The sequence below is a fragment of the Callorhinus ursinus genome, unplaced genomic scaffold (assembly GCF_003265705.2).
Source record: "Callorhinus ursinus isolate GAN/ISIS: 27379988/994484 unplaced genomic scaffold, GSC_fseal_2.0 scaffold41, whole genome shotgun sequence".
NCBI lineage: Eukaryota > Metazoa > Chordata > Mammalia > Carnivora > Otariidae > Callorhinus > Callorhinus ursinus.
This window is the reverse complement of record NW_027397103.1, coordinates 14,280,871-14,292,384: the sequence shown is the minus strand read 5'-3', so window position 1 is coordinate 14,292,384 and position 11,514 is coordinate 14,280,871. Positions and strand designations below refer to the sequence as shown.

The 11,514-nt window shown below is 47.2% G+C and overlaps 1 long non-coding RNA gene across 1 annotated transcript in view; it reads right to left on the bottom strand.

The window, feature by feature from the left end:
• The window catches only part of LOC141370629 (uncharacterized), an 82,071-nt gene that overhangs the window by 51,447 nt on the left and 19,110 nt on the right, over positions 1 to 11,514 (bottom strand). The window contains exons 2-3 of the long non-coding RNA XR_012374824.1: positions 6,064 to 6,242; positions 2,040 to 2,157 (exon numbers count right to left, since the gene is read on the bottom strand). This is a non-coding gene — a long non-coding RNA (uncharacterized lncRNA). The remainder of the gene's footprint in view (positions 1 to 2,039; positions 2,158 to 6,063; positions 6,243 to 11,514) is intronic.

Sequence of the window (11,514 nt, the reverse complement as noted above, 5' to 3'; positions counted from 1 at the left end):
ATATACACAATGGAATATTATGCAGCCATCAAAAGGAATGAGATCTTCCCATTTGCAACAACGTGGATGGAACTGGAGGGTGTTACGCTGAGTGAAATAAGTCAATCAGAGAAAGACATGTATCATATGACCTCACTGATATGAGGCATTCTTAATCTCAGGAAACAAACTGAGGGTTGCTGGAGTGGTGGGGGGTGGGAGGGATGGGGTGGCTGGGTGATAGACATTGGGGAGGGTGTGTGCTACGGTGAGCGCTGTGAATTGTGCAAGACTGTTGAATCACAGATCTGTACTTCTGAAACAAATAATGCAATATATGTTAAGAAAAAAAAAGAAGAAGATAGCAGGAGGGGAAGAATGAGGGGTAAATCAAGGGGGAGACAAACCATGGAGACGATGGACTCTGAAAAACAAACTGAGGGTTCTAGAGGGAAGGGGGGATGGGTTAGCCTGGTGATGGGTATTAAAGAGGGCACGTCCTGCATGGAGCACTGGGTGTTATGCACAAACAATGAAGCATGGAACACTACATCAAAAATTAATGATGTAATATATGGTGATTAACATAACAATAAAAAATTTAAGAAAAAAATAATAAAATATATTTTAAAAAAAAAGAGTCAACCCCCTGAGCCACCCAGGTGCCCCTAAGAGAATTAATTTTTTAAAACTTTTAAAAATAGATCTTTTATGACATAGAATAATGTCCTTAATGTTATGGGATTCCATTAGGTTTAACATTTTAGGAAAACACCAGACCATTTCACATTCCCACCAGCCGTGTATGAAGGAGAATTCTAGAGAATTCTAGCACCTCCATGCACCAGCCAACACTTGGTCTAGCCAGTTTGTTAGTTTAGACACCGTAATATGTGTGCAGTGGTTCTCGCTATGGTTTTAATTTACATTTCCTAATACCCATGCTGTTGATGTTTCTCATTGTTTGAAGCAGGAGGGTAGGCTGGACCCAGTTTTATATATATATAAATACTTCCTATAACTATATATCCCCTGCCCTGGAGAGTCTCTCCTCCTTGGAGGAAGCCTGTAGGTGTGCTAAAAAGCATGAACTTTGGAGTAAGACTTGGGTTTGAATCCTACCTCCATCACCCAGTCCCTGTGTGGCCTTGGAAAAGTGACCACATCTGAAAACTAGAAGCAGGAGTATTGCCAACCTCAGGAGTTTGTGAGGATTAAATGAGATCATGCACATGAGCAAAATGCAGACCAGAGAGCACACGGTCTAGAAATTCCACAGGGTAGCATTCTCCCCTGTGGGCACATATTTCAACATACGTGACCAGCTTCATATATAATCACAAGATCGGCCATGGGATCTTTCAGCCAAGCCAGATGACATCTAACAGGTAACCAGCCCCATGGTGCATTCCCAGCAGGGGGAGTTCGGATGATTTCCACCCGAAGTGAGGCACCAAGTGTATATTGTTATACTCTAGCTTGAGGGAAGAGTTTAATAATTCAGGCCCACTCAGGTACCTTCCCCAAATGTGACATAAGGGGTATTGCTCATTTGATGACTTCTGTCTGCAGAACGCACCCCGCGCCAGAGTGCACGGAATAGAAAATCGGAATTATGATTATGCTGTGAAGCAGAAAAGGCAGAGGCAATTATAACTCTAAAATCCTCTTCAAGCCTTCTGGGAAAGAGAAGGTAGCTGAACACTTATTGCTGAAATGACATAAGTGCGTCAATTTTCTTGCCCCTGAACTGGTTCACTGGAAGGTATCATCTGATTCAGCTGAAGAGTTCAGGACAGCTCTCGAAACTACTGACGGGAAAGGCCCAAATCAGCCTCAGACGATCACATTCGATTCTCCGTAGAACAAACTCCATCCCGGTTCATGTCCTGGGGCTGCAGCAGCCAGGCTGACTCTCGGGATGCGCAGACGACAGTGGTGTCCCAGAGACATTGCATCTCAGAAAGTTCCCCAAATTCAGAAGACTCGGGGAGACGGGGGGGAAGGCTGACAGAAAACTTATTGTCACTTGTAGATGCTGTGGTGTCACTCAGCCTTACCTCCAAGTAGGGAGAGAACCAGGAAGATTTCACAGGGCCCCGCCGTGCAGGAGGCCGCCAGCCATGCAGTGTTATGTATGTGGGGTAAGAAGACGCCTCCCCGCTGGATTCATTCTCTCTGCGAAGGAGCATTTCGAGAAATTAACCATGATGGTAAGAGAAACTGACTTACAGAAGGGGGAAAAAAAGAGATTCTCGGAGGAAAAGGTAAACTTAAAAGTTGTCAAAGGATACACAGCATTTGGTGTCTCTCTGCCTTATTCAAATTTATTAAACCCAGGGAGGAGCAAAGCCCCCAAATGAGACCCACCCCCCTACCTCAGCTGCAAAATGACATCACCCGTGAGCCTCTGTTCACAACCGCTCTGTGCTATTTCTTGCTCTGCAAACTTTAATAACAATTAAAGATGCCCTTAAGATAGAGCTCATAAAGCACCTTGGTACAGTAGCTCCTGTCCAGAGGATAAGGGCAAACAGAGAAATTTGCATTTAGATCCATTTACACGCTCCATTACACAGGACTCTAACTGTGCCACGGGGCGTCCCTAGCTCTAACCAACAAATTGGGATTTTTAACTTGGGCCTGCCTTCCAGAAATGGTGATTGAAAGAGAAAATAAATTGTGCTTTAATGCTGGGGACTTATGAAGCCATCCCTGTCTTGGCTACTTGCTACTGCTGGAAAATGTTTCCCAGAGTAAATGTGGCCTCACAGACGACGGAGAAAATCTCATGGGACACAGGGATCCGAGCTCACAGTTGGAAGGCGTGGAAAATGATACTCAGTTCTTGACACCAGCACAATAGCACACAATTCCCGAATGCAAGTAAAAGAAAGAACAATGCGCCTTTTCCTCGTGCACAAGCTCTTCAACTTCCAGACAACTGTTTCACTCAAGAGTTGCAGTTGGAGTGTTTGCACTAAAAAATGGCATGAAATGAAACCAACCCAAAGGATCTTATCATTTCAATGGGGAGATGAGTGGAGAGAAACCAGGGACAGCAGCATTGGTGAGATTCTGCCCCAAAACAGGGCGCCCCGTGCAAGTCATGAGGTGTCCCTGTGGCTTCTCCTGGGAAGTCCCTGTCCCGCTCTGGTCGGCAGAATAACAGCGCCCCCAGATACCCCCGCCGTGATCCCCGGAACTACGAATATGCCAAGTTATGTTGCAAAGTGGAAGGAAGGTTGCAGATGGAATTAAGGTTACTAGTGAGGTGACCTTGAGATGGAGAGATGCCCCTGGATCACCCAGGGGGTCCCAATGTAATCAGAAGGTCCCTAAATGGGGAAGAGACAGAAGAGCCAGGCCGAGTGATGCACTTCGACAGGGACTAGGCCCACGACCCCAGCGCTGGAGACGGAGAAGATGAGGAATATGGGTGCCCTCTAGAAGGTGGAAGGACAGGTGCCCCACCACCACCACCAGAGCCTCCAGAAGGATTCAGCCCTGCCAAAACCCTGATATCAGGCCAATGGGACCCATATTAGATTCTGTCCTACAAAACTGTAAGACAACAACTGTGTGTTGTTTTAAGCCACTAAATTTGTCATGATTTCTTAGGGCAGAACAGGGGACTGACACATCCATCTATCCACACCACAAGAGCCTCTAGACGACAGAAGGCAATGCACAGCAAGGTGTTCCAAAGAACAGAAAGCATTTAACAAGCAGAAGGTTCTCAATATTGTCATAAACTAATATCCATTAGGGACTAACGCTTATTAGGCTTTAAGGAAACATCTGTTGCCTTGTATAAGGAGGGTATGGTACGTTACGTTAGAAAAGAGAAGATCCTCCGTAACTAGGAACAATTGTAAGCCACTCTGAGTTTGGCAGGGTGGTCAGTGGTGGCGCTGAACAGGCTCCCTCCACACACGTCAGCATGGGAACCAGCAGGGCCTAACCCTGGCCAGAGAATGTGCAGTGACATCCACCGGGCTGTTACTAGAACTCTTTCTATATTCTCTCTCCTGGAGGCTAAGCTGGGGGAGGAGAACCCACAGACACTGGCGGCGATGTTGTTCAGGATCTGGAGGAGTCACCTTTGAAGGAAGCAGACACAGAAGAAGGTGGAGCTCAGAGCTATAGAGAGCCAGAATCCTGGAAACAAACACTCCTTGGGCACCCGGGTCCACCCATTCCTGAAACTAGTGCAGCCCCCATCTCTGTCCCGAGCACCTTTGCTGAGCTTCCCTTGGGGATGAGCAAGCTGAGGAAATATGAAAAGGTCTTCCTAAAAGGGTCTTCAAGAGGGAAGCACCAAAGACACCGAGAGGTGCTTGAGCTAGCGGTGGATTTGTTCTCAGAATCCTACTAAGGGGGGACCTGGGGAACTGATCTGGAATGTCAATCCATGGAATTTGCTCTCAGAATCCTAGAGGGGGACTTGGGGAACCAATCTGGAATGTCAACCCATGGACTTTGCTCTTGGAATCCTAGAGGGAGACCTGGGGAACCAATCTGGAATGTCAATCCATGGACTTTGCTCTTGGAATCCTAGAGGGGGACCTGGGGAACCAATCTGGAACGTCAACCCATGGACTTTGCTCTTGGAATCCTAGAGGGAGACCTGGGGAACCAATCTGGAATGCCAAGGGGCCACTCCATTCCACCTCCCTCAAGGATTCTGGCTTTTGTTGCCCGAGATATAGTCAAATTATCCATCTCTATCTTCCTACCTGCTTATGCATTTATTTAACAGGACACTGGAGTGAATAACTTAAGAACATGGATTCAAGCCCCAGGACGGTAAGTAAATTCAACTTTCTGTGTCTCAGTCTGCCCACCTGTAAATGGGAGCAATACTCCCTACCTCATCAGAGTGTTGTGCAGATCAAAAAACCCTACCTAGCAGGAGGCACCTGCTCAGCACAGAGCAATCCCCAGGTACATCCTGGAAGCTCCCTAAATTACAGGGAGAAAAAAACCCAGGAACCAGCCTCCAAATAGCCACACTTACATACTTGAACTTAACAAAATGATTAAATCAGATCATTCTTAAACCAAAAAGCTAATTTGGAAATTTAATTATTTTGAAAGACAGGTCCCCCGTGGCTTATTCCATGACGCTGGAGTAGGAGAAAAAGTTAATAGCTTTCTAGTTATATCAACTTTCTGTTTTAGAAACCCGGTTCTCATTTATTAGTCTGTCAAGGGATTATCAAGCTAGTTGCTTTATGCTCTTAATTCACAAAGCAGAAATAAATTAGTGCTTAAATCACTCCTTTTTAAGTTGAAGCGATTGAACTCATTCATTTTTATGGACGTTGTTAATAAACCCATTTATCAGAAATTTGACTTTATTAAGTTTATCCCATAGTCTTCATAAAATAACTCAAGGAAGACTCTACAGCCCCTGCCTCATATCTGCACACCTGACTTTACTTCACCGGCAAAGCCAATGACAAGAAAACAACAACGCAGAATTCATCCGAGAGATGTCAAACGGAAAGATCTCGACTTTCTTATGGCTGAATAAGAAATGTGGAGTCTAAACAAACCAAAACCCACAGAAAGCGGGAATGGATTGGTGGTTGCCAGAGGCGGTGGGGGGTGGAGGGGGCGGAGAGGGGTGGTTGAAGGTGGTCAAAGGACCCTCCGGTTATAGGGTGAACGCGTGCTAGGGATGTAACATTCAGCATGGTGACTACAGTTCCTAATACTTTCCTGTGTATTTTAAAGTTAGTTTTCAGTACGCACACACACATCATAATGATGTAGGTGATGGATGTGTTAATAACCTTATCGTGGTCATCATTGTGCAATACGGTGGTCCCCCCTTACCTGTGGGGGATCTGTTCCAAGACCCCTAGTGGATGCCTGAATCGTGAGTAGTACCGAACTCATAGTACGTACTATGCTTTTTCCTACATATACAGACGTGCGATAAGGTTTAGTTTATGAATCAGGCACAACAGGAGTTTAACAACAGTAAGAATGAAACGGAACAATGGTAATAATATATTGTAATAAAAGTTATGTGCATATGCTCTCTCTGTCTCTCGAAATAGCTTCTGTACTCACCCTTCTTCTTGTAACAACGGTGTGGATGACGAAATGCCCGTGTGATGGGAAGTGAGGTGAACGACGTAGGCGTGTGACATCACATTAGGCTGCTACTGACCCCATGATGCATCAGAAGGAGCATTATCAGCTTCCAGACCCCAGTGGATCCCAGGTGACTGACACCATGGAAAGCAAAACTGCAGATAAAGAGGGAGAGACTATTGTATATACAGATATAAAATCTCTACAGTTTATACCTTAAACTTACACAATGCGACAGGCCAACTCTATCTCAATAAAGCTATAAAATGAAGAAGAAAAAAATCTGGATGTAAGAACTATCTACAAGATACCACTTGAAATTATGGTTCTGAATTCTTTTTTCCCATTCACATTTTCCCACGTGACCTCCTGGCCACATCGCGGTGAAAAGTCAGGGGGGCAGAGGACGGGACCCATTGGTCCAACAGTGGATTCTGGCTCTAGATCTTGGAGATACAGCCTTGAAGACAACACTGCCTGCTCATAGGGACATTGCCTTCTTGGGAGTGTGACCCAAATCCAGTTGTCTGCCGGTGTGGAAGGAAGAGGGAGAGTAGCTAGACCGCCGTGTAACCTGGACAGCCAAGGTGAGAGGGGGCCGCTCTTTCTGACTCCTACACGCAATGTTCCAGACTCTCTTGCACATTCTTCTAGAGGCCAGGCAGGCACAAGCGTGGATGAACCAGTGGACTGAGCCACCACGGGCCTCCATGGCGCCAGCACCGTTTCATGAACATGGACTAGCAAGCAGAGGGGCCCCTCAGCTGACAACAGGGTCTGAAACGGTGGGGGCCAGAGTCTAGGGTCTGCACTTTTCATCTTCAGAACTGACAGAACATAACAGGTAAATTACATCCCTTAAGTTCCATCCATTGTCTTGGCAATCCCTAGTTCTTAGGAGAAATAAGACACCGGGACCTAACTACAAGACGGTTTGACCGGAAGAATTTTCTCGTTCTTCTATCGTCCATTGGCTGGCCACACTGGGTACCTGGGAGGGGTGAGGTGTGGGCAGATAAACAATGATGGAAATGGAGCCCAGGAAACTGGGCTTAAAAATACGTGTGCACAACTGTGCTTGGGTGGCTCAGTCGGTTAAGCGTCTGCCTTTGGCTCAGGTCATGATCCCAGGGTCCTGGGATGGAGCCCCACATTGGGCTCCCTGCTCCTTGGGGAGCCTGCTTCTCCCTCTGTCTCTGCCTCTCTCTCTCTCTCTGTCTCTCTCTGTCTCTCATGAATAAATAAATAAAATCTCTTAAAAAATATGTGTGCACAAACATGCACACATACACACACGTGTGCATGCACTTAGTTAAGGAACGTAGAAATCCCTGAATTTCATTACTTGATATCCCTCGAAGAGATCAATGAAATTTTATCCCAGGTTCTATATTCATTACTCCCTCCTCCTGAAATGTTCCTCTTCCAAAATGTCTTTTTTCTTTTCCTTCCAAAACTTCTAAAGCTGACTCCTTCTAATTTTTCAAGTTTCTGTGAATATGTCGGCATCTTCAGAAAGGTTCCCCTCCCTGGCCATCCTCCTCGTAGTGGGAACTCCCAAGTATTTCTCAACCAAATCCCCCAAATTCCTTTGCCTCGTAAACTTACATGCGGCTTGAGCTATCTTAGGTCTATATTCTGTTTTCTCCTAGTAGAGGATAAGGTCCTGCACATCAGGAGCCTGGTCTAGCCCTATTTTTGCTGCTGTACTCCTAGTGCCTAGAAGAGAGCCCAGAGCACTCCACATATGTCTGTTGAACCAGTGAACGAACGTAGTTATGTCCTAGATGAGTAGACGGGGGCCCACAAATGTTCAATATCTTGACCAGACCACAAAGGTCACTAGTGCAGGGCTGGGATACAAATGTGTGACACTTGACAGTTAACATGCTTAAGTTTGTGGACTCCTGGGGGGGAAAAAACAAATCCTCACATTTGGATTTTTTTTTTCTTTTACATTTGGATCCTTGATGCTTGTAATGACTTGAATACTGATGATGTGGAGACGCAGAGAAATGTCAAAAATGCATTTTTTTTCGCACCATCAAGTCTTGCCACCCGGGAAGAAATTAACATTGAGGATTTTCTGAATCACTAACATTTCACCTCCACAAGAGGTTTTAGGAACTCTCCTCTCCCACAAACGACATTGGCAATTTAGAAAATGATTTAAAATAAAAGGGCATCTCTGAATATTGCCAATAATAGTTAACAAATCTCATTAATGAGATACTCTGATGTGGAAATCACTACAATTCTTTTTCACAGCAAAATACTGTAATTAAGCCATTGTGTGTCTGTGTTATTTAGCAAATGAATAACCACACTAAGCCCTTGAGGCTTACTGCTCCTTTGGAGCATCAGGCTAATACCCTCACAAGTCTTGTCTGGAACTCAATTTAATGAGCAATATATTCTGAGCCATGCTCAAGGCAACTGACTGCTTTATACAAGGAGATAGTAGGGCAACAGCAAAATTACCCAGTGCACTGCAGACCATAAAACAGGAAGGACAACGGATCCCTACTTAGACTGCCTCGGTTTCTCCAGTGACGGCCACCGCGCCTCCAGCGTGTGAGACACGCAGGGAGGTTCCCTGCTCCGGGAAGTCCACTGCCTGTGGCATTTACAAAAAGCAGAACATCCACTTGAACAACGACAATAGCACCATCTGTGCCTCGTCCAACCTCCCCTAGTCTAGGCCCGCAGAAAAGATAAAGAGGTGTGCGCTGGACCGAGGAGACGGGTTACAGCTGGACCCCCGAACAGCGCGGATTTGAACAGCGCTCATCCACTCGCAGGTGGGCTTTTTCCGATAAATACAGTCCAGTCCTGTAAATGTATTTTTCTGCCCCTTATCAATGTCTTCCTTTTCCCCAGCTTACTTTATTGTAAGAATATACTACGTGATACATACAACGTGCAAAATCTGGGTTAATCCACTGTTTATGGGAGCGGTAAGAATTCCGGTCAACAGTGGGCTGTTAGGAGTTAAGTTTCTGGAAAGCCGAAAGTGGTACTCAAATTTTCCACTGTGCAGGGGGTTGGCACCCCTAACACCCCCCGCCTCCGTGTCCAAAGACCAGTGGTAATGAGGCATGGAGCCCTGTTAGGTCTAGCTAGCCTCACGTAGGCACAACATCAACAAGGCGGAGGATGAACTCCCCAGAAGACTGGCCTGAATTGGTACTAAAAAAGGCACACAGCAAGGCTTGTGCTCAGTATCCTTCTATGCGGTCATTCCCAGGGACCTGGGGCTGATGAGTATAAGATGACCACGAGGTGGCAGTCCCACACAAAGAGTCTCATTGGGGGCAGCTTGGAGAGGATTGCATTTAGGGATGTCCCTGGCAGCCTGAGACATTCCAGAAGCTGCATGGGGGGGAGGGGGTGTTAGGGTTAGAGGGAGGGGGCAGGGAAGTGCTGGGGGGAAGGGAGGCTGGGGGCAATCAGAGCTCCCCGGTGGGGGGAGGCAAGTGTGAGACCAGTCACCTCCCACCAGCTCTCAGCCCTATAGGGAAGGAAGCAAAAACAAAAGGATCCGAAAACCCCGGAGAACCCCCCAGCACAAGTCCAGAAGGGCCCCTCACACAGCCACCGGAGGCTCAGTTCTTTACAGGAAGGGAGCCAACAAGTCAACCACATCTGTGTGATGTTTCCTTCCTCTTAAGAAACGCTCAGAAGCCATAATGGCAAAATGGCAAAATCTGTAATGAAGCTGGTTGGGAGCTAAGCGGATATTTGCACGATAACTTCTGCATATGTAAGCATGCTTGAAGTAATTCAAAATTTAAGAAATAAAATTAAAACCAAATTTCTGCTAAGGAGAAAGCCTTTTGCTTCTAAGAAGATGCAGGGCACACCAATGAACCCGCAGCGGGGCTGGAAGTAACTACCAATTTTTTTTTTTCGGTTTCCCTCCGATGTTGCTTTGTGTCTTAGCAGTGCACAGTTTTGCTTTGCCTTCCTGGCTCTCTAAGGGTGGCACCTATCCAGGACTGAATCCAGGGTTTGTCTCCATCACCACGAATCCTCCCGTTTCCTATGGGCTAAGTCCTCACCCCCTAGAGACCTCAAGCTCCCATACACATCAGCTCCTGTCAAACAGCATTGCCTCCCGGAGTCTTAAAAATGGGTTAAATTCTTAGAAAGCCTTACTAAAGGCGAACAGAGTTGAATCTTACAGGAGAGTTTGGTGTTCAGGGTGCACACGGTAAAAAAAAAAAAAAAAAAATGAGCCACTGTTAAAAAAAAAAATCACCTCTAAATATCCCTTAAGGCAGGCACAAAGCACCTAACCCATAGCTTTTGCCAGGGAAGACCTACACTTCCTCCAGACCCTGAGACCCCAGAGTCGCACATGTGGGAGAAGCCTGGGCCCTGAGCTTCCTGAGCAAACTGCAAGTCACCCAGGAGAGCTGCTTCACCTGCCCCTGCCCGCTCCCTGCAGCAGATGCCTCGGAGTGCAACGGCCAGCAGAGTTATATTTAAACTATTATTTCAGTCTCCCTCTTTTCTACGAGTGCTTACAAGTAAATGTGTGTGTGTTCGGGGTGTGTAGCCTCGGACTCTGCACGCTTTACCTGCCAGAGCAGCTGAGCCCCCAGCATTCCAGGACTGGGGGCACCCCTGCACTCCAGGGGTGACAGAGCCCTCCAGACAAAGTTCCCCAGGTAGCAGAAAGAGCAGGAGCCTTCTCCCAGTGAGATGATCTGGGATATCTGGAGACCTGGAGGTTCGGGAGGAGCCAAGTCCAGTGCACAATGGCCTCCAGGTCTAGGGGGTAGGAGGAAGGGCAGAGGGTGAGGAGTGAGCCCTCATGCACAAGAGAATAAGCCCAGGATTTACTGAGAGCCTCCCAGGTGCCACGGACTGACTTCTCTGGCCGGACTCACTCGGCCTTCACAAGACATCGGAGTCTGGCGGCCTTGGCATTCTAAAGGTGGGCCGCCACCCAACTGGGTTGGGTCCCAGGGAATGTCTGGGCTCAGGGCTCTGGCCCTCCCTTCCTCCTCTCACGGCTAGAGATGCTTCCAAATCTTCACATGTCCTGCTCCTCCTCGGCCTCAACGTTAAACTTCGGGTCAGCGCTGCCAAAAGTCACACCCACCCTTGCCAGTGACTGGCTCCACCCCTAGTGGCTGTCCTCCCAGGACACTCTCCCCAGCAGCTCCGCACCCAGCCTCACCACCTCCACTATCAAATATGCTCCCGCTGCCCAGAAAGCGATGGGCCTCCAGCTCATAGACAACCCTTGTTTCTGCTCAAACGCCAGAAGACTTTCTGGATTCAGAAACCCCTGCAAACAGAAACCCCAGAAAGATGGGTTTTAGATCTCCAAAGAAGACAGGAGCGCCCTCAGGAAGAATGCAGCTTTGCTCTTCCTTGTATCTTGAGCTGGGATTATGACAGAACCCAGTGGGTGGG